This window comes from Ambystoma mexicanum, chromosome 6q, assembly GCF_040938575.1.
Source record: "Ambystoma mexicanum isolate Mex_15411 chromosome 6q, UKY_AmexF1_1, whole genome shotgun sequence".
Taxonomy (NCBI): domain Eukaryota; kingdom Metazoa; phylum Chordata; class Amphibia; order Caudata; family Ambystomatidae; genus Ambystoma; species Ambystoma mexicanum.
Genome location: NC_090937.1, coordinates 832,652,601 through 832,675,861, shown reverse-complemented (window position 1 = coordinate 832,675,861; position 23,261 = coordinate 832,652,601). Strand labels below are relative to the sequence as shown.

Genomic DNA, 23,261 nt, shown 5'->3' with positions numbered 1-23,261 from the left:
TTTGGCTGACCTGATTTCCATTACTGTGGCTGAGGGTTCTTTAGATTTAGGTGTAGTATCTTTCATTTTATCACTTTCTCTACCCTGACAATAGAGTACCTCATATAGTTTTGTGCTTTGATGTACAATCCATTCAAGGGACTTGTCACGGTCAAATTCACGGACCAATTGGGATATGATGTCTTTCTGTAGCCCATAGAAGTATGCAGTTTTAAACTCATTGGAATTTGGGTCAAAAGATACATCAAAGCGAGAAAATGCTCTTTTTAAGTCTTGTAAAAATTGGCGAGGGGATGTATTAGGCCCAGCAGTGATTGTGTAAGCGACTTTCTTTGCCTCCTGCAATGACTGAAAAGGAGAAAAATGACGCCTAATTTCTTTTTCAAACTCCACCCATGTCATATTCTGCTGTTCATTTAATCCCCTTATGATGCTGGTCGTCGGGGCATCTAAAGTTAAATGAAAATATTGTCTGTACTGTTCCTTAGGTATCTGGAGTGCTTTAAAAATGTCATGAACTGCTTCTAAGTGATCCTCAATGCAGCATTCCCCTCCCTTTTTAAATGGTTTGATCAGGGCTTTAATGGACTTCATTATTTTTATGGGGCTACTTGTTGCAATGCATGGAATTGCACTACTTTGTGATTCAATCCTGTTTTCAGGTGTATGAGATTGGTGGCTGCCCCCAATGGGAGTATCAAATCCCCCAAGGGCGCTGCAACCAAGTTCAGTCACCGGTCCAGTCACTGGAGCACTAGCTCTTTGGGCAGAACTAGAATTCACCTCCACTCCATTGAATGTGGTACCCTGCCGCCTCTCCTGGGACCTGGGAATGCACATTTGTTGTTCTAAGTCTTTGCACTTTTTATGGAGCCTGCGTGCTTCATTTTGCAGATAGTTGTTTTCATCACTCATTTTATCTATTACCTCCTGCATGTCGCACATTTGCATTTGGCATTCATTCAATTCTTTGTTTCTCTTGTCTTTTTCTTGAATCATTTTAACCATTTCTTGCTCTGCACCTTGGAGATCACTTTCTTTTTCAAAATTTTCTTTTTGTAAAATCTGCATTTCTGAAAAATCTCATCTTTATCCTGTCTAATGTGGTCCACTAAGGCTTTTAAGTGTACCAATTCTTACTCATTATCCTCAAATTGTTTCTTGCTTTTGGATAACTGAGCATCAAAGTCTCTGCATTTCAATTGCATGTCTTTTTGGCATACATCCAATTCTGCTCTTAACATTTCCTGATTTTTACTTGCCCCATCTAATTCAGTCTTTAACCTGTCAATTAGCTGGCTATCATTTTCCTGCATTCACAGAAACCTATTCAAAATAAACCATATTTTGCCGCATAGCCATATTAAATAGTCTTTCTCTGCACTTTTATCGGCTGCATTCAATAATCTTGTAAGGCAGACCTGAATTATGCTGCCTTCTGCAAAAATATTGTCTAGTTTTTCTTTCTGCACCTCACCCTGAATGTGGTCATGCCATTCTAAGGTACTGTTCGACGACCACTTCCCATGTGCAAACAACTTTGCCTCTAAATATTGCACTAAGTCTGAGAATGTGGTTTCCCTTTGTGACATTCTGAAATTCGTTTTTAGTAACACACTGCTATTATGAAATGGGTGGGTAGGTGCTCTGTGTTCACTTTCCCGGCCTGCAACGCACCATAAATATGTTGGGTATTTTGTGTAGATTTGGGGCCTGGCAGTATTTTCTTACCGCCAAAAATAATAATTTAGTAACGATCACTCCCTACATTCAGATTGGGCCATGTACAACAATAACACAGTGGATATGCATTATTTCAGCACAGAGACCTATTTAGATGGTATGCGCGGTTGGTATGCGTGGTTGCTTTGCGTGGTTGGTTGGTATGGTGGTGAGCATAATTCCTTTGGTTTATTTGTTGCCCCAATATCCAGAACCCCTTGTTTTTGTTTAGTTTGTTCTTGTGATCACTAGAGAGACCTCAGGCCTACATTTCAGAAGTACCACATTTTCATTTTTAGTGTGCCACCATGGGCAATTTTCACTGAATTACCTACAACAATGAGCTACAAGCGGTATTTTTCACTAACTTATATACGATAGTGAACTATGTCCCGGGCCTCCTTTCTGCCGACTCATAGACCTACGGCAGACTACAACCCACACAGTTATTTATAATTGCTCATACTGAATGACATGCACACAGCTGCAGCCAAATCCTATTTTTAGCTACCTCAAAAATGACAATTACACTATCTAAACATCTCCCCACATCATCAGCACTGTATTGGTAAATATAAAACACACCACCCATCTGCTTTCAGATGTTTTGTGTATTATAAAAGTTGCATTTAAACACGATCTCACTCTTTACAGAAATAAATGAAATAGCACAGTAACAGCATTATTTGTGATACAATGAAAAGAGAGTGGCAGGGAACAAGAATTCAATTTGCAACATTAAACACGTGGGTAAAGTACACTGACTGAATATTTCCGCACACACTCAGCCCCCATACCTCAGCAAGATAATTACCAGGCTTATTCAGCATGTAACTTCTTTGGCTGTTCGCCTTCTGGAGGGGTTCACCCAGCAAGGACAAGCATTTACTGTCACTCAAACTGGGACTTGTTGACTGGAAATCCCAGTCTCTGCAACCAAGTTGAATCTGCTTTAGGAATCAGGCATCCCCAGCTATCAGCCCAGTCCTTCTTCGAGCTGTGTCAAGATGTCTCTCCCGAGCTCCTTCCTCGAGATTAAACAAGAAAACTCTGGTTACCTCCCACCAAAGGATCCTAACCAATAAAATTCTATCATGCCCTAACCACCCTCTGCACACAATGGCTTGGCTTATACAGTTGCAACTGTAGCCAAACTGATTTCCTGCTTATTCTAGGTCTTTGCTTCCTGCAGTTACTGTGGACATTACAGCAGAGCAAAAAGAAAAAAAAACTGAATGTGCATTTAAATAATGACTTTCAGAGCCTGTCATTTTCCATTCATGTTGCACTGAAGAACACATTATTATTAGTGGGTTATGATCAGTTTAGTTGTTAATGATGTTAGTTTATTAATTCTCAAATGTGTCTCTTGCAACATAGGCATTTCAAGTGAAAAATGGTGCGCATTTTGAATGTACACATGTGTGCTTTTAACTGTGAAAAAAAATGATTTGCATTTTATATGTAAAAATCGTTTTTGACTGAATGACCTGCCCTCACGTATATGTCCATGTTACACTGGCAACACATAGCTTGAAACAATTGCATCATAGCAATGCACCAAACCCAAAATAAAAAAAAAAAAAAACATTCTACACATTGATCCTGTGCAGTAGTGCTGTACTCTGTGTTGTAACACGCTAAATAACCTTACAATGGACAAGATTTCAAACATGGGTTCTGCTGGAATCACACACCTTTCACATCATGCATGCAAGCTTTATTTTGTGGACACTTTGGTATCTGAGGGCACACAATATTGAAGCATAATGGCTATAAAGGTGATCTTTCAGTATTTAATGAAATGAGCATGTCACCGGCAAGGTACATGAGCATGCATCAATGTGGACAAACAGGTACATGTTCTGGGCCTGTTGGGAAGTCTATACTGGTGTAGACCCGACCTCTGTCAGCATCCATCAGAATGTAGGTATACAGAGACTTAACGGGAAGACTTAATGGGAAGTTTGTGCATAATTTCCATATCTGATTAGGAGTTGTTTTTCTTCATGAAAGCCATTCAGAATACATTACTCGCTGCACCCCAATATACCAATGCAAGAGGACACATAGACTGTGTCTCCATGGGGTTCGGGTTAGCTACACCTGCAAACAAAATATCACTTCAAATGGGCCAAAGTCACTGGCATGTAACCATTGTACTCGTTACACGTACTGAGAGCACCTCAATCATAGTTGGTCAACTGGGAGATTCTCAAATCTTGTTCCAAAGTGGATTCTCTGGTTTCAGTCAGAGTCTCGAAGGACCCTGGGGAAGCTTCTCTGCCCAGCTAAAGAAGAGTTGGCTGGATATGCAGTGTGTGCCTCTCAATTGTAATCCTCCCCAATACATTTTCAGATAACACCTACTTTAATGTAAATGGAAATGATTAATTGGCACAACCCTTAAAGACAACAATTGTTTCAGTCATCTGTTGAACATGTACAAGAATTAAACACATTGATTAGATACCGATTTGTCTAGCGAAAATCTGCAACCAAGAGTCTGAGATGTGGGTAAGGCGATAGTTCAAATTGCGAAGTACAATTTGAATCGAATTTGGCAGCTAAATAAAATGACTTGAACATTGCATTGTAGGATGCAGATTATGGTATTAGACTAATGTGCACCGTTAGCCATAAGGCTGTCACCCAGACACACTTGCAGGGAAAACAAAATGCTGTAGCTGAAGAACTGCCTACTGGCAGCCATATCTACCTAGCAGTAGATGTTATATAACATGTAAAGAGTTTGAACAATGAAGGCTTGCTCAAAATTGACACCCACTGAGGAACTCTATAAAACAACACTTGAAACATATGTTAAACATGTTAAGGGCTACCACCAATGTAACGGGCTAATTAGCTCCATGGGTAAACAGTACAGCATTGGGGAAAACCTCTGCCAGAGGTAGTGGTGCCATTATCTAGGCCACACAACAATGGTGGAAAACAGTAAATGTCCAGGAGGTGTATAGCAGGCGTGGGAATTCCCATAGTTTGATAGTCTAATGTTGCATCGTATTACCTGCCCATATTTGGTGATAAGAAAAACTGGCAATTTGTTGTACGTTTTCCATGGCATTATTACGAAAAGCACACATGTATGATAATCAGTGGCATTCCAGAACACAGTTCAAACCCAAACCTATCAGAGGATGCACAACTTCAACACGCTGTTGATCCTTCCAGTAATATACCGGAGACTGGAAAACATGTCTTGGTGGTTCAATAGTGTTTAACCAGCCTTCTCTGCAGTGATCATGGTATCAGCTTTATTATTATTATTATCATTATTACTATTAGGGTATTTATTGAGTGCGGACCTAGCATCAGAAAGCAAAGGAGCATTTTACAGTTGTTGGGGGAAGAACACGGTCGGGGAAGCAGGGAAAAGAGTGGGGAGTTAACAGAGGAGGGAAGGCAATTGGCAGCATGGGGAAGACAGTGGTTAGCAGATCACTGAGTCTCAGGTAGGGTGGGGAGTGGAGGGTGGTGGCTAAGGTCGCAGATGCAGCAGTCCCAATGGCCTAGCGACAAGCTGGCGTCAAGTCGGGATCAAACTTAAGGTGGCTCCATTCTCGAATTGTCTACTCTACTGTTCGGATTGAGCGGCCCCAAGGTTTAGTCGGCAGTTGCAATTCGACCGTGGTGAGCTGGTACCAGGATGAGCAGGTGAAAGAATTCTATGCAGAAGCTCAGCGGTTGCCAGTTGGGGAATATCGGGATTGGGTCACCGGTTTACAGGAGTGACAATGAAGAAGCTGAGATTTCAGACATCGGCTCGAGCAAGGCAGTGCATCAGTACTTTGAGGTTTGACCCGAGGCAACTACATGCTTTAGGTCGCACGGTGCCGCCGCAGTCAGAGTCAAACAGTGGATGGTGTCAAAGAGTTCTGCTAGATTTTCTCTGCATCAAGTTCACCTGAGTCATAGCTCGGAGCAGATTATCTTTGACAACAGAGGCCTTGGGTGCGCTTGCTTCCAGGTGGTTAAAATCACACTGAGGGGGAGATCCAAGATGGCCGCCGGGGTGAGGAGTCGCATCTAAACAGCGCTCTGCCCGGGCTGCCAAAATAAAGCACGAATTGAAGCAGTGACGGCCCGTTTCTCGGCCCCCCGACAGCTAAAGTCCCCCCCACCCCCTCCCCATCTGGGAGGAACGCGACGCCGAACACGGGACAAGGACCGAAGAGAAAGGAAGACCAGCCCCTCCCCCTACGGGGCCGATCGGGACTCTCCCGCGCGGAAGAAGCACAAACAACGCGGAACACGAAGACGGCGAGGCGGCGGCCAGCGTGGGAGCAAGATCGAAGGCTCCGCTGGACCCCGCGGAGAAAACCCACCCTCCCCAGCAGGCTCTGACGAGCAGGGCCCAAGGCGAAGAACGGAGACGCCGCGACCAGGGAGAGGAGAGGTGCCGGGGAAATCAGGGCGGACCGCTGGAGAAGAGAAGCGGGGGCCGCCCTGAAACATTGCGCTAGAAGCGATAAAGGTGAGCCAACCTGGGGGGGGAGGCAAACAAAAGCTTCCACCAGCGCATACAAGGACAGATACTTGCCCCAAAACACAGCATACAGCCATCAGATCGGCAGAGGGTACACCCATATCACCAAGTATACGCCACGCTACCCGTCCCAGGAATGAGGAAAGAGCGATACAGGAGCCTCATCCCCCATAAGCTAGAGGGGGAAAGCGCAGAGGGGAGTTCAGAAAAGGTGACTCGAGCGGCCATAAGCATATTGGCACGACGAGACGACGGGGGAAGGAGCGGAAGTACAGATATTACGCCTAGCAAAGGCAAGAACCCCCACTCACAAAACCACAACGGCCGAACCGAACGGGTGGAAGGCCTACCGGAGGGCTGCACGAGGGCGCAGAAGCCCCACAGACATTCTAACTGAACACCCCACCATGTCAAGAGCAAAAGGGAAGGGCAACCCATCCCAACAGACACCTCAGTCGACGAAACAAGGCGCAGATATACTACAAATGTGGTCAGCTGAGGGCCCAGTGCAAACGCGAGGGAGAAACCAGGGAGAGCCCATGGGTGAGGCGGAAACACTCTCCCAGAATCAACAACCATTGACTAGGGAAGACATGCAAACCTGGTTCATGGACTTGCAAGAAAAGTTAATGTCTACGGTTCAAGAACAATTTGCAACCATGAAGAACGAAATGAAACAAGCGATACAAGACATGAGAATCCATATAAACAACCTTGAATAGAGAACAGACATGGTGGAAAAAACTGTGCAAAGCCTTGAAGAAGACACGAGACAAACAAGCGAAACACAAGAACATTTGGTGACACTCGCTCACAACTTCGAGATACAATGTGAGGATCTGGAGAACCGCTCCAGGCGCTCTAACATTCAAATCAAGAACATGGCGGAATCAGTGCTAGACCGAGATCTGAAAGAGGCGGTAAAGGAGGTGTTTAGAGACATACTGGGGATGCAAGAAACTGAAGATATCGGAGTCGACAAAGTCCACAGGGTGGGACCAAAAAGATCAGGGGCCCCAGGGGAAAGACCACGCAATGTCTTGGTGGCTCTCTCTTCTTACCCGCAGAAAGAACAAATCCTACGAAGGGCCAGGGAAATGGAACATATTAACATGAATGTGCAAGACATTCAATTGTATCAGTACTTGGGGCTGGTAACCCTCCAAAAAAGAAGAACAATGGCCCCATTGGTGAAAGTGTTGATAGAAAAACAAATCCGCTACAAATGGACCTTCCCCTTCGGGCTACTATTCACATGGGAAGGAAAGCAGAGAAGGGTGACCACGCTGGAAGAAGGCCTCAGCACTATGGGACTACAAGATGAAGAGATGGAACGGGGGGAGGCCACAAGCAGGAGAGAAAGAACGAGAAATCCAATGGGCTGGGAAACCAGCAAACAGAAGAAGGCTAATACAGGGAGGGAGACCCGGAGAAAAGCACCATGAGGATCTCAGGAAAAGCATATACATGGGGGACAGGAATGGAAACGCCGATACTGAGACCCAGTCGGGGGGGGAGTATGGCAGCGGAGCTGAATGGACAAATCACGGATGACGGTCTGGTCGAGACCCGACGGGTTGGAACTCGGTAAAGACAAATGGTTCAATGGGGTTTAGGAATCCCCATAACATACCCCCCGAGGGTATGGAGGGCAGGGAGCGAAGGGCGCAACGCCCAGGCATCAATAGGAACCCTCGCCCTACTTGGGGGGGAGTTTGTTTGGTTTAAAGTTAAATGTTGGGGGAGAGGGGAGATTCAAGGGAGGGGAAAGGGTCGGAAGAATCAAAGAATAGAAATAAGCACAGAAGGGGACCCGAGGCAATGGCACAGGAACATAATAGAATGGGGATGATACGTATATTGTCCTACATTATTAGGGGCATGAATCACCCAACAAAAAGAGCGAAACTGGAGAAACAATTCAAAAAGGGGAAGGCAGATATACTGCTTCTCCAAGAAACCCATATTAGAACAAGGGACAAGCAGAAAACAAGGATAAAAGGATACAAAATATGGGCACAGGCAACGACAGCGGGAAAAAAAGCGGGGGTGCTAATTGCGGCAAAAGAAGGGAAGGACTTTAAACTGCTAGAAATAACCCTAGATAAAGAAGGACGATACGCCTTCGCCAATGTAGAATTGGAGGTATCTCGCATTACACTTGCCTCAATATACGCACCCAATCAGGGACAGTATGGTTTTCTTAGAGACGTCCTGTCAAAACTGGAAGTCTTTGCAAAGGGGGAAGTGATCATGGGAGGGGATCTTAATATGGCGTGGAACCAACAATTAGATAGGAGTACGGGGAATACACAGGGCCAGGGGGCGCCATGAAAGCGTCTGAGACAACAAATGGACCACATGGCCCTGAATGATGTTTGGAGGGAACTGAAGGGCGAACAGAGGGGGTACACATACTTCTCACATGTTCATAATACCATGTCTAGGATCGACTATTTCTGGGCTTCGGTGGGACTACTGGGAAAGATACAAGGGCTAGATAAAGGTGCAATAGCCCTCTCGGACCATGCCCCACTATGGGTAGACATGACTTTCCCAGGGAGAAAGAATGGGCTCTGGAGGTGGAAGCTACCACAGGAGCTACTCCAGGACCCAACTACCGGAGAATCCATAAGGGAAATGATAGAGGAATACTTCATACAAAATGACACTGGGGAGGCATCAATGAGCGCTGTATGTGACGCGTTTAAAGCAGTGTTGCGGGGGAGGATGATAGCGCTGAAAATCACGAGAGATAAACAAAAGTGGCTGTGGGAAAAGGAATTGGAAAAAACTATTGAAGATATCCAAGAGAAAATACTGACTCACCCCACTAAAATTCTCAAAAAATCACTGAAACACACACAGGGCCAATTAGAGATGCGCAGAAAAGAATCTACTTTATCTGAAACAGAGATATTACATTAGAGCGAACAAATCAGATAGACTCCTGGCGAGACAACTCAGGACAAAACAGAAAGAAACAACGATCAAGGCCATATGTGATGCGAAGGGGGACATCCAAACACGCACACACGACATGGGGGAAGCACTGAGGCAATACTATCAAAATCTCTACTCCACTGAACACCCTAATACAAGCGCCCAAGATGCATACTTAGAGGCCCTACAGATCCCGAAAATATCAGAAGAGGATAAACAGTCATTGGAGACCCCCATCAGGGAAGTGGAAGTCAGTAAAGCAATAAAGGGACTCCCAAGTAACAAAGCCCCAGACCCAGATGGGTTTACGGCTCCATTTTATAAAAAATACTCAGACATACTGACCCCGATCCTAACAAGGCTCTTGAACTCATTTAAAGATAGCGGCAATGTGACCCCCACAATGAACGAAGCGAAAGTACTGGTATTCCATAAACCAGGTAAAGACCCAACTAACCCTGCATCATACAGACCAATTTCCCCGATTAATCTAGACGCGAAAATGTATACGAAAATTCTGGCAACAAGGCTTTCCCCGCTACTCCCAAAACTTATTAGTGAAGACCAATCAGGTTTCATTCCCGGCAGGCAAACACATGACAACACAAGGAGGCTCGCCCATATAGTAGAAAAAATAGGTATATCCCACACCCCAGCGGTACTACTATCGGTAGACGCCGAAAAAGCTTTTGATCGGGTGGAATGGTCAATTTTATTCAAAGTCCTGAAATGCATGCGGTTCGGGGATCAGTATATTGCGAGCATTAGAGCGAACTATAACTCCCCATCCAGTAGAATAGCCATTAATGGCGAGGTTACGGACAAGGTAATAATATCAAGAGGAACGAAACAGGGTTGCCCCCTCTCACCACTGCTGTACGCTCTATTTTTGGAGCATCTCCTAATAAAAATACGGGAGTCAATTCACATTAAAGGGATAGATATGGCCGGACAGCAGCATAAAGTAATTGCATACGCGGATGATATGCTAATAACCCTAGAGGACCCCGAATCCACTCTATCTGCCGCGGTGAGGGAATTAGAAAACTATGGGACCATCTCAGGCCTAAAAATTAATAGAAAAAAATCAGAGATAGTAATCCTGGCAGGGGACAGAGGAAACATAGAAAGGACCTTAAGATTGTAGAAAAAGGTATAAAATATCTGGGAATAATAGTACCTCCAAAAATTGAGCAATTCTAATGGGAAAACTACCCGCCGCTAATCACAAACATTCGAATTAGGCAGATGGAATCCACTACAGTTATCCTGGTGGGGCAGAATACAATCAGTCAAGATGACTATCCTCCCAAAGGTACTATACTACTTTCGGGCTCTCCCGGTGGCGGTCCCCGACACGTTCTTCAAAACCCTAACAAAATTGGTATCATCCTTTGTATGGAAAGGGAAATCGCCCAGGATAGCTAGGATGGTACGCACGGCCCCAACCAGAGAAGGGGGGATGGCGCTACCTCATTTTAAAAAATTCTATCAGGCGGCACAGCTTAAAGTCCTGAGGGAATGGGTGGGGGAGAACCCGCAGCAAATATGGGCCAAACAAGACAGAGCAGTAGCGAGAACCCCACTGGTAGAGCTTCTTTGGAAACAGAGGCAGCACAGACATGAGAACCTAGGGATTAGCGAAATAATGAGGACTACGCTAAAAGCATGGGATAGCCAAACACGAAAAGGTATAATGACCACAGCGCTGGGACCCTTTACACCCATCTGCAGAAATCCACAATTCCCACCGGGGATGGAACAAGGGGCCTACGACAGCTGGGAGGAGGCGGGCATAACCAAAATTGGTGAGATGTTTACAGGCAAGGAAATTAGATCACTAGAATCCTGCTTTACAGGCTCAAATCTCCCCAAAGGGGATAGATATAGATATGAGCAGCTACAACACTGGCTAAACTCCCCGACAATCACCTAGGCAGCAACTAGGGATCTCACAGGATTTGAGACATACATCATCTCCAACACAGGGGAGAAAAAGTGGGTATCTACTCTATACAAATACATAAACACACAAGGGGAAGACATTAAATGGTTGTATAGAATAAAGTGGGGCAGAACGCTGGGGGAGGAACCAACGAATAGACAGTGGGAGGACCTATGGAAGCAGATCCCCAAGATGACCCGATCGGCACAAACCAGGGAGATGTGGGTCAGAATTATGACACAGTGGCACTACACCCCAGAGAGGCTCCATTTAATGTACCCAAACACGCCAAATCAATGCTGGAGAAGTGATGAAGTGGGAACATGGAGACACATATGGTGGGACTGTAAAGGCATCAAACCCTTTTGGGAAGAAGTAAGAAGTGAAATGGGTAAAGTTTTCCCAGATGTAGGGTCACTTGGGGAGGGAGTATGGTTCTGTGGACTCAGAGATGATACAGCAAGGCTATACAGTAAATCACAATGGAGAAGCTTTATGGGACTTCTAATAGCGGCAGGGACCACTATAGCACAACATTGGAAGAATAAGAATACCCCACTGACCTATACCTGGCTTCAGAAAGTATGGACCCACTTAACAATGGAAAAAATCACCCACAAAATCCAAGGAACTGGAGACGTATTCGGAAAGGAATGGGAAGGGACCCTGGAATACCTCCAGTCAGACTTTATGGAACAGTGGTGCCCCCACAATATCAAAGTTTCAGACATCTTCAACGCATAAGTGGAAACCGGGACAATTTTTATGTCATCCGACCTGAGGGGAGGGAGGGGCTTTGCCTGCTTTGGGCCGTGGGGCATTACCTGAGTCGGTGATGCCCCTGCAGCTCGGGTCATATTGCTTAAATATAACTAACGTGTAACCATCGAGACATGGATATCACAGAATGCACTCATAAGGACAAGACCCCATGACCCGGAGTGATCTAAGATGTGATTGCCCTGGAGCCTCCAGAGAACAGTTGGAGTTAGGGAGAGGGCAGGGGGAGTTTACTCAGTTTGTTGGGGAAGGGGTGAAAACTCAGTCAGAAAATTTGTTTGGTGTTCTATGATGTGATAGTGTCTGCAGGAGGTCTGCATTGAATTGTAATTGCATATACTCCAATAAAAATTGAATTTGAAAAAAAAAAAATCACACTGAGGGTCTTAAGAGCCAATGTTAGTCATTTTCCCAGGCACCTAAACACGGAGGGCGCTGCCACACCAACTTCAGGGAACCTGCAACATGTTGAGGTCCTAGGCAACAGGGTGGCTGGCAGAGAACAGCGAGGCAGGCTTATGGTCCAGCAGCAGAGTGCATGCCAAATGCTCCATGGGATGGTTAGGGAACAGAGCTGGTCTATGCCTTGGAAAACCTGCCGTCTCCTCACAACTGCAGGTCTTTAGCAAGGATTGCTCTCTCAGCAACATCCAGCAAAATCTTCTCAAGTGTTGATCTAAAGATGCTTCACGATAATTCCCAAGATCATTCCAAGAATTGGTGTGAGACCCTTTCTTTTATAGGCAAAAGTCCCATCTAGATTGGACTAAAGCTAGCCTGCTTTAGTGGTCCACACCCTGCTCTTGAAATGTTTGGCTTTGCCTTTATGATGTCACACCCAAAGTGCTTTGCCCTAGAGAAAGTGGAGAGGAAAGAAAAGAAAAAAAAGTCAGAGAGATTGAAGATGGCAGAACCCTCCCAAATCTGTACACATCCCTCTCTAGCTACACTAACCCCACCCCCTCTCCTTCTCAATAGGATCAAATGCCTTAGAAATGCAGCCCCCTGGTGTGAGGCCTGGCTCTATGTGAATGGGTGTAGCTCTTGGGTTCTGTTCCAAGGCCAGAGTTATGTGGAGTGACTCTTCTGAGGTTGTTACCTGCTCTCACAAAGGAACAAAGAAAAGCAAGCGCTCAATGCTACAGTCCAGTCACTGGATTGTTCTGGCAGGACAGAATCTCCAGGGCTATGCATTTTTTTACGAAAAGGGATGCACATTTTAAATGCATACCCTTCACTGCAGAAACCGGGATTTCACTGCAGCTGTGACAAGGGCACCATCAATTTCTTTGATTATTTTAGTTATTTTCTTAATTCAGAGTTCAATGATGTAGCTAGCTATGTCATTGGAATGGCTACCAGTCAGCGGACCAGTGGCATTTTGTGTTAACCTTGCTTCAGTAATAAACATATATATATATATATATATATATATATATATATATATATATATATATATATATATATATATATATGGTCGGTAAAAAACATTAAAATTACGTTATGGTTACAAGTAAAATCGAAAAACCCCTGAAATTCGCCAGTGATGGTAAGGTAAGCAACGATAACTAGCGCCACCACTGTGCACTGATAAGACTAACACCCAGGACATCAAATATGACATCACAAATGTCATTGATGACATCACTGATGACATCACATGTCTGGCTCCCCCTTCTTTCCTTTACTGACATATCTAGGCTACATGGTTTTCTTGAGTAACAGTCAGGAACTAAAAATTGAAAATGTACTATATTTGTGCAGTTATCCTTCAAGTATGTTCTTTCAGTAATACCCTTAGGGTGCAGTCACATCATATGAAACATATACATAGGTGAAGACACAGACTTGAAAGAAAGCAATACTTTCTGTGCATGAAGATAATCAGTAGGATTATCATCACTTTCTGATAGTTCTGTTTTTTTTTTATTACTGTACTTTCCCTGTATATGCTCATATTTGTATACATTGTACTCTACTTTTCTTAGGGTCCAGTCACATCATGTGATACATACACAAAGGGGAAGTAACAGCTTTGAAACAGATCAATCATTTCTCTGCATAAAGATAATCAGTCACGTTATGAACACTTTCTGCTACTACTGCTGTTTTTTTGCTGAGTTCACTTTCCCTGTATATACTCATATTTGTATGTTTTGTTGTCTCTTTGTGTTTTGTATATAATAATTCAATTATGTAGTAAGTGGGTTTTATTAGCTATTTATTACATGTTTCACAGTACGCAAAACTGTAATAAGAAAGCAGTTATCATTTCATTATTCAACATGTCAAGATTATGAATAGTGCACCTTCATCATTTATGCTACACAGAATACCTATGTTTCTGCATGAGTAGCTTAATATACTGGATAGAACTTCATAATAGAATGGTATTTATGTCAATGCATTGCTTAATCCACTAATTAGCTCATGATATTGATTCCAATAACCCTTGACACTTTTTTGTCAACATTATAATAAGAATCCCTTGTACAGACTTCTCATGAAAAGTAAATGCACATGTGATGTCATCAGTGATGCCATCAATCACATTTGTGATGTCACCTTTGATGTCCTGGGCATTAGTCTTAGCAGTGCACGGTGGTGGCATGAGTTATGGTTGCTTAGCTTACCATAACTGGAGAATTTCAAGGGTTTTCAGGTTGTACTTGGAACCATAATGTCCCTTTAACAAAGTTTTTTTTTAACTAAATTTCACAGGTTTTTAGTAGCGCAACTGAACCATAAGGTCCCTTCAACAAAGTTTTTTTACTGAATTTCGCAGGTTTTTAGTAGTGCAACTTAACCATAACGTCACTTTAACAAAGTTTTTTTTACTGAATATACACTTTCAAGATGTGAATTTAGGAGATATTTACTAGGATTCCCTTACTATATATACATGTAACATTGAATATAGTGAATCCCCCGCTAAGGATATTTGAAGGCCATGGACTGAGCGTATGTCCGCGGACGGGCGCGGACGAGATCAACACTACCCAAACACTCAGGGGGTATCTGAAATTGTTCTATCATGCCATATAAAACCTGCATAAGTTGAAAAAGCAGCACATAAACACATTATACGTAATAATAAATAAGCAGTGGAACCTACACGTCTAACACATAACCCATCCATTCAAATACCATATATAATGAAGTGGATTATACCATAACAAAAAAAGATATGCCTGCAACGTAATTACCTCACAGAAACTGCACAGCTAGGAGTGACAGTAGACAAACACAACACAACGAATACAAACTACAAGAAAGTAGTAAGTGAACTTCATTTTTCTTATATGTTTGTATACTTTTGTATGAGATGCACAACAAATAATGTATTTCTGTTGTTTTCACACAGAAATGTGCAATACTTTGGAGTGGCTGGAGGAGGATTTTCCGCATGACGAATGTCGGAAGATAGCATAATAATGGTACACACTTCTCTGCATAAGCAAATTAATAGTCAACACTTTATGTGTACTTAACATATATATATTTATTTTTAACAGACCATACAAAAATTTAAGAAATTCAACCAAAAGACACAGTGCAAGACACCTTGAAACGCATAGAAGAGAAAGTGGACATGCTCAAAGATAATTGCAATAGTTTACCTCAATTTGTGGAGTACCATGTCAAAGGAACAATTAGATACCACCTTACTACCTGTACCTGTCCCCCTTCTCCATTTCCCAGTGAACTATCCCCAAACCCTCAAGAACAACATAAACGTTTCGACAAAACTTCCATCCCTTCATCCCCTCACAACCAGCCTGTGGAAACCCCTAATTCCCCTATATTTGTTACAGTGTCTGCTTTCCCCTCTCTCTCTTAATTGCTGAATATGTGTCCGTACTGTCTGCAGCCAAGATGGAACTGTCCGTAGAACATGCGCGGTGTCCGGCATGTCCGTAGTCAAACAAAATGGAGGTGTCCTCAGGACAGTATACCTGGCCGTACAGTCAGCAGAACATCTAACCACATGCGCACCACACCCATAAGTCCTGCGAACATTGCGCCTGTCCGTCACTGTCCGTCTCACTTGTGTCACACTTTTAATTAGTTTCAGGACCCGAACACTGTCCGTAGAACACCCGCGTGCATGCGCACAACCGTTCCTGTGCATTTGGTGTCCTGCGAGCACCCATTTCCTTTGCGGATGTGTTCACAACGTCATCATGTGACCGCACCCACGCTGAGCGTGTGTCCTAATTTGCGCACTTTGTCCGCTTCCCCAACATGTCACAAGAATTTATGCAGATAAGCCAAATTATGTTACAATAAAAAATCACCATTTCACATGTCCCATACAATGGCCCTTGCTTTCCACATATTTTTGGGAACGTTTTGAATGCTTTTGAGTGATCGATATGGTCACGAGGAGCACCCCTCCACCCCTATAAAAGGCCACACCCCCAAGCTCATCTTCATTGTACTTCTGGCGATTGCAGATTGAGTTTTTCTGCCTTTAGTGCTCTAGCGGAGATTACCTCACCAACCCTGATGGCATCCATGGCTGCTGTTGCTACATCAGCCTCAGCACCACCCCCAAACCCTCCAACACCACCACCTCCCCAAGGGCCTGCAGAGGGGAATACGCGTGAGGATGTAGAGAGCGAAGATGAAGAGGATGAAGAGAATGAGATGGAGGGACTCCCTACTACCAGCACTCGCCGGGAGTCGTGGCTGTGGCGGTTGTTTAACGTTCATGGTAACGTACCAAAAGCACATGCGAACCAGGTCACCTGTAAACAGTGCAAGTTGATGCTGTGTCACGGGAGACCTGGCACGTACAGCTTTGGTATGACAACCATGAAGCGACACCTAACTTCATTCCACGGTGCGGACATTCACAAGGTTGTACCATGTAAAGAACGTAGTAGGTTGAGTTCCTCTGCAGCATCCTCCGTTTTCGATCTTCTCACCACAAGACACTCCTGCAGGAGAGCACATCCCTCCATCTGCTTCACAGGCCATTTGTGATGCTGTTGACCCTTACCTTTCGATGATCACAATATTGGGCATGTACTGCGATGCAGTTCTCTGCAGGGGGGAGAGTCTTTGAAGTCCTTTCGAGACTACGGGCACGGAGCACCAAAAGAGCTGCGACCTACCTAAATAAGGCCCACCCTACATCTTTCTCTCTCCACCTGCCCTTTCTTATCCCCGTGGTTGGTGTCCCTTTCTTACCCTCTTTTCCCCTCCTCTTGTAGTGTGTCGTGTGTAAAAAATCCCAAAAAATATAAAACAACAAACATTTTTTTTTAAAAGTCTCTTTTCAGAGCCGCTTGTCTCAGTTTAAAAATGGAACTATCAAGTAAACGGTGTAGGACCCTGTGCATTTTTCCAAAAGTCCGCGGACAGTCCTAGGACAGACAACATTTTAAGGTTCAACCGTAGCAAAACCAATGCACTTTTCTCTCGGAGTAAGTGGTGGCTATGAAAAGAGCCTTTTGGTGGTGTTTTGTGTGTTTGAAAAACTTGGATTTGTCAACATGTAATGCAAAATAGGTGACTATAATTCCAAAAAAATGCACTGCATTGTGTACATTTCGAAGAAAAATCTGATTGCCAGCATATGTAAGATGGACTCCATCTCTGCGAAAAATAAATATGCTACGAAACATCATATTTTCATAGTGGAAAGAGGAAAGAGGAAAGAGGACATGCCAACATCTCTTAGAAAAGCACAAACAGCCTTATTGACATTGCACCTCGCTTTCTCCATTTGTGGATCAAATGAAGAAGAACAGAGCCACATTTGTCTATGCACAATACGAGAAAGGTTGTACCATGTAAAGAACGTAGTAGGTTGAGTTCCTCTGCAGCATCCTCCGTTTCCGATCCTCTCACCACAAGACACACCTGTGGGAGAACACATCCCTCCAGCTGCTTCACAGGCCATTTGTGATGCTGTTGACCCTTACCTTTCGATGATCACAATATTGGGCATGTACTGCGATGCAGTACTCTGCAGGGGGGAGAGTCTTTGAAGTGCTTTCGAGACTACGGGCACAGAGCACTACAAGAGCTGCGACCTACCTAAATAAGGCCCACCCTACATCTTTCTCTCTCCACCTGCCCTTTCTTATCCCTGTGGTTGGTGTCCCTTTCTTACCCTCTTTTCCCCTCCTCTTGTAGTGTGTCGTGTGTAAAAAATCCCAAAAAATATAAAACAACAAACATTTTTTTTTTTAAAAGTCTCTTTTCAGAGCCGCCTGTCTCAGTTTAAAAATGGAACTATCAAGTAAACGGTGTAGGACCCTGTGCATTTTTCCAAAAGTCCACGGACAGTCCTAGGACAGACAACATTTTAAGGTTCAACCGTAGCAAAACCAATGGACTTTTCTCTCGGAGTAAGTGGTGGCTATGAAAAGAGCCTTTTGGTGGTGTTTTGTGTGTTTGAAAAACTTGGATTTGTCAACATGTAATGCAAAATAGGTGACTATAATTCCAAAAAAATGCGCTGCATTTTGTACATTTCGAAGAAAAATCTGATTGCCAGCATATGTAAGATGGACTCCATCTCTGCGAAAAATAAATGTGCTACGAAACATCATATTTTCATAGTGGAAAGAGGAAAGAGGAAAGAGGACATGCCAACATCTCTTAGAAAAGCACAAACAGCCTTAATGACATTGCACCTCGCTTTCTCCATTTGTGGATCAAATGAAGAAGAACAGAGCCACATTTGTCTATGCACAATACGAGAAAAAAATATTTAGCAATTTGGAAACATGTCCATGACCTTCTCAAGTCTTTCCTTCATTGCAAATTGCAGAGATTCCAAACACATGCCTTAAACTGTTTCCTCCACAATGAATTATAATTATACCAGGATGATGTTCTGTCTGTATAGTAGCACAGAGAGGTACCAAGTCCAGCCACTTCATTCCACGCACTCCATGCCAGTGTACTTCCACATCAGGGAATCCAAGAACTGCAGATATACCACAACGTTCTGCATGCACCTTCAACCAATGTATCCATGAGTCTCCCAAAATCCAGATAATATGTTTTCAAGCACACACAGCCATAGCTGTCTGTTCTCCTCTCAGGAAAAAGACGTTCTCACTAAATCTCTCCATTCACAACACACCCACTGAACTTTACTGACCAATCCATATCTTCGCTCATTCTCATTTGCATGCTTCTCCACCCCAGAATCCCTGTATGTAATATGCGAGGATCTAAGCGTGATGACTGTACATTTAACTAGTATTCCTCATTTCCCCTTTAAGGTGGGCTCTGAAATATACGCAGGAAGCCATGAACCACTAGGACAGCCACTAATAGCAAATGAGGCAGAATTAGTTATGACAGAAGTGGAAAACACCATGGGCCTCATTACAAGTCAGGCGGAATGGGTTAACGGGCTCTGCTAATGGTGGCTGGCCCGTTAACACCATTCCACCTGATTACGAGGTCCCCTTGCGGGACCCGGTAAGGACGCCTGGTAAAACCAGGCATCGTTACCGGGTCCCGCGAGGGGAAGAGGGAGCTAAGTCGTAATCAGCCCGTTGTTAGCTCCCTCTCCCATTCCCATTGAACCCTATGGGGGCTCAAATGGGAATGGGGAAGGTCCGGGGCCGGGTTCCCTGAGGGAGGAATTATCGGGTCCTCTGAACTCAGAATGGCCCAGTAATTCCCCATTCAGGGAACCAGGTAAAGGAGCCTGGTTTGATGGCAGCCATGGAGCTAATAGCTCCATGGGTACCGCCAAACTCGTAATGAGGCCCCATGTGTCACTATGAAGAAGATACAGAAGACTTAACTGTACTACAATCAAAACTTAAAAAAGACCAGCACACCATTTTTGAAGAAGTAACAAAAGAAATTGCACATGGTGTACAACACAAAAATAAAGAATGTACCTGCCAAAATTACAAACCTATATTGCTGTATGTCAGTGGTGAAGCTGGGTCAGGCAAAACATTCTTAATCAAAATCATCGGCAAGTTCCTTCAACAATTGACAAACAACAAACTGTCAGCTGTTGTAACTGCCCCCACAGGTTTAGCTGCCTACAACATAGGCGGTGTCACTTTACACTGATTACTACTCCTTCCAGTAGAACACCAAAACAAAATAGACTATTACAAACTTTCTACAGAAGCTGCAATGGAACTACGCAGAGTATTAAAACAAGTGAAAATGCTACTAATAGATGAAGTGAGCATGGTCTCCAACCTAATGTTGGCTTTGATACACCTCAGATTGCAAGAACTACTTAAAACAAAGTAAGAAGAAATCTTTGCAGGAAAACACATTGGCCCTCATTACAACACCGGCGCTAAACTATGGTGCTATTAGCACCATCGTTGGTGCCGGTGTTGTAACGGGTCCGCCATGGTTCAATGGGGAATTACCACCCCATTCCAAGGTTGGCGGGGCGGTAATTCCCCATTGAACCATGGCCCTTCCCATTCCCATTTTCGCCCCATAGGGCTCTATTGCAATGGTGAAGACGCTAAGTACGGTACCGCAAATTGTGGTACTGTACTTAGCACCAAGTTCCCTTTGCGGGTCCCTACTTTAACAGCTGGTCTAGACCAGCCGTTCAGGTCGGGTCCCGCAAAGGGACCTCGTAGTAAGGCACTAAGTGTTTAGCGGCACCACAGCCTTTTACGGCGCCTTTAAACACTTAGCGCCAGGGTCCTAATGAGGCCCATTATCGTTTTCGGAGATCTACAATTAACACCAGTGAAAGGTGAACCTATTTTCAAAACCATAGGACACAAACTCTGCCGTAAAACTGTTGGCAGCATAGGAAATGTCAACCTTTGGCAACATTTCCAATAAAGAGAATTAACAGAAAGCATGCGTCAATCTGCAGACCTCACTTAAATCCAACATTTTAAAAAGTATTAGAATTGGTGTACTATCTCAAGAAGCACAAGCAATATTGAAAACCCTGCACATCCATGCACTTTATGGCGATAACGCATGTGCTACTGATGTTATGGAACAATTAGCGCACAAAAATGTAAATTGTATTGCCTTAATGCCAACTCTTGCAAGCTGTTCCAAATTCAATGAAACAATGTTAATAAAAGAAATGCAACCAATAATTGAAATTTGCTGCAAAGACAAACTGGACGCACATGGTATGACACTACCCATGTGTCAGCAAGCCACAACAAGACTCAGGGGGTAATTCATAGAATCCAGCGCACAAGTGGCGCACGCGGCTGGCGCACAGTGTGCGCGTGCGAATCCCTGCGCCAGCCGCGTGCGCTAAAATCCATTTCCGCGCACAGTGTATTCATGGATTCCAGCCACCAAAACCAGCCGTGGCGCACAGTGGTGCAGCGACCCTGCAGCAGCGCCAGTTACGTTCCCAACAACGCCTCTCGCGCAGGGAAAAGCCATCAATATACCCAATCCAGCGCAAAGGGCTGCGCCAACCCTGTACCAGCACAGCAAGCGGGCTACGTGTATCACTGGGGTGCGCGGGAAGTACCTCACGTGATTCCATCAGGGTACGTGTATTTTGTGGTGCACGTGAAGTTCCACACACGATATCAGCAGGGTACGTGTATTTCAGGGTGCAGGGGAAGTTACACACGCGATTTCTGCAGGGTACGTGTATTTCAGGGGTGCGCGGGAAGTTCTACATGCGATTGGGCTGCGTGCGTGTATTTCAGGGGTGCGCGGGAAGTTCCACACGCGATTGCCCTGGGCGCGTGTATTTCAGGGGTGCGCAGGAAGTTCCACACGCGATTGGCCTGGGCGCGTGTATTTCAGGGGTGCGCGGGAAGTTCCACACGCGAATGGCCTGGGTGCGTGTATTTCAGGGGTGCGCGGGAAGTTCCACACGTGATTGCCCTGGGCGCGTGTATTTCAGGGGTGCGCGGGAAGTTCTACAGGCGAATGGCCTGGGTGCGTGTATTTCAGAGGTGCGCGAGAAGTTCCACACGCGATCTGGCCTGGGGGAGCGTGTGCGTGTATACCAGGGGTGCGTGGAAAGTTTTACATGCGATTTCAGCAGGGTACGTGTATTTCAGGGGTGCCGGGGAGTCCTACATGTGATTTGCCAGTGTAGGTCCTCCCAGGTGTTCCCTGTACACCCTCTACGGCCCCTGCAGGCAGCCCACACCACAGGGGACTACCCTGCATCCCTGGTCATGTCCCGCAGGCAGCCCACCCAACATGGGCATGCCCCCCAGCAAAGGCACATGTCTCCTTGCACTAATGATCACCAACTCATGTCCCCTTGCACCCCCACCCCCAGAATTGCGGGGCACCTGCCAGCAGGCCCCCACCCATGTCCAACTCATGTTCCCCACCACCCCCACCCCCCAGCAGTGCAGGGGCACCCTCCACCAGGCCCCCACCCATGTCTCCCACCACCCACACCCCCAGCATTGCGGGGCACCTGCCAGCAGGCCCCCACCCATGTCCAACTCATGTTCCCCACCACCCCATCCCCCAGCACTGTGGGGCACCTGCTGGCAGGCCCCCACCCATGTCCAACTCATGTTCCCCACCACCCCCACCCCCAGAATTGCGGGGCACCTGCCAGCAGGCCCCCACCCATGTCCAACTCATGTCCCCTTGCACCCCCACCCCCAGAATTGCGGGGCACCTGCCAGCAGACCCCCACCCATGTCCAACTCATGTTCCCCACCACCCCCACCCCCCAGCAGTGCAGCGGCACCCTCCACCAGGCCCCCACCCATGTCTCCCACCACCCCCACCCCCAGCATTGCGGGGCACCTGCCAGCAGGCCCCCACCCATGTACAACTCATGTTCCCCACCACCCCCACCCCCAGAATTGTGGGGCACCTGCCAGCAGGCCCCCACCCATGTCCAACTCATGTCCCCTTGCACCCCCACCCCCAGAATTGCGGGGCACCTGCCAGCAGGCCCCCACCCATGACCAACTAATGTTCCCCACCACCCCCACCCCCCAGCACTGTGGGGCACTTGCCAGCAGGCCCCCACCCATGTCCAACTCATGTTCCCCACCCCCTTACCCCCCAGCAGTGCAGGGGCACCCTCCACCAGGCCCTCGCCCATGTCCCATCCATGCCCCCCTGCACCTGGGTCCCAACAATCCCCAATCATGTCCGTAATGGCCATCCTCCCCTACCAAAAGGCCCAACCAACTATCACATCCACCCACATATCAAAGGCAATTACATGCTACACACCCAATGTAAATAATGCAAATGAACACCTATCTGTCACACACAATGGCTGCAAGTGAATGTTAAAACACCCAACATGACATGCATGAAAGTAATGAGATGATACGACACATTGAAGGATGAAAATAAAAATGTATTGAAAATCAACTTGAATGGAAATTAAATGAGAAAAACCACAAAGCAAAACAACCAAAAGAAGATGAA

The 23,261-nt window shown here is 45.4% G+C and overlaps 1 protein-coding gene across 4 annotated transcripts in view; it reads left to right on the top strand.

Moving 5' to 3' along the window:
• The window catches only part of FSTL5 (follistatin like 5), a 3,721,575-nt gene that overhangs the window by 147,679 nt on the left and 3,550,635 nt on the right, over positions 1-23,261 (top strand). The gene's annotated exons all lie outside the window — the stretch shown is intronic.